Below are 1,222 nucleotides of genomic sequence, written 5' to 3' on the forward strand. Positions count from 1 at the left end.
AGTGACGACCACCACCTGCTTAAAAGCCTGCCGGGTCAGCTGTTCGAGGCAGCAATCTGACCTGAGTTGCTTTCCTTGGGAACACATGTCTCAGAGCTTGTAGTAGTGTTTTGTTACCTGTGCCAGACTTTGTGTTTTGACTGTGTTTCACTGTGTGATGGTAAGGGAGTGGGCCAGGTTTAAGCTTAGAGATAACTGACACCTTTCTTGCATACACCGTAGTTGTTTTATGTTAGTTTTCACCAGGTTCAGGGGTGCTGTGCGCTTTGTGTTTTGGGTTTTTGCAAATGCTGTAGGTTAGTGAGCTTTTGGTTTACTCTTGTTTTTGTTAGTACCTCTGTAGAGCAGTAATCCTCCTTTTGAGGATCTCCTTTTGTTATAATTGTTTTTTGATTTCCACAGCACCCATTGGCCCATTCTGTTTGTGCTCCATTTGCGTTACTTCAAATAAATATCCTTTCAAACCAACAACATCTGGTTTATGTTTATGTCCCTATATCCCTAGACACCTCGGGACGTAACACTTTTTGTAAAACAGTTATTCAACTCAGAATGTTTTCTAATGAACTATTCTAAATTCTTGTCTTGCTGTAACATCCCTGTCACTCCTAAAGAGTTTGCTGTTATAATGGACGCCATTCCAAAAGGTGTGATGACGTTATTTAAGGGTAACACTGAAGTGCTTCTTTCTACCGGTATGTTGTCGTTAAATTACATTATGATAAGAAAAATGTGTTTTTTATCCAGCCCTTCAAGCCGGAACAGAAGGATTAGGTCTCTTTTTCAGAAAGACATTGTCACCATCCCATATGTAATCTATTACTGGGGAAGATTTGTTTTAAATATCGAGTAGAAAAAAATATCACAAATAAAACTCGAGACGTCTGTTTCAAACCTCTCCATCATGCTATCCAACAAAACATTATTTGCAAAGACTAAGAAATGACATTCACATTAACTGCTCTTTCTGTGGACTTCATTATGAAACAACCATACACTTATTTTGGAGCTGTCCTTGTACTGTTATTTTTTGGAAAGACTTTGCACAATATATCAGCTGCAACATTTTTTCTCTGCTGTACAAAGATGTGCTGTTTGGTTTTTATGATGTCTGCACTTACAAAAAAAGCAAAAACAATTATCTCATAAATCTCATCATTATTTTAGCAATATTCCACATTCACAAAAGTAAATTTTGTAACCCCAAAACTTTACTTAAACA

The sequence above is a fragment of the Micropterus dolomieu genome, linkage group LG20, assembly GCF_021292245.1.
Source record: "Micropterus dolomieu isolate WLL.071019.BEF.003 ecotype Adirondacks linkage group LG20, ASM2129224v1, whole genome shotgun sequence".
Lineage (NCBI taxonomy): Eukaryota > Metazoa > Chordata > Actinopteri > Centrarchiformes > Centrarchidae > Micropterus > Micropterus dolomieu.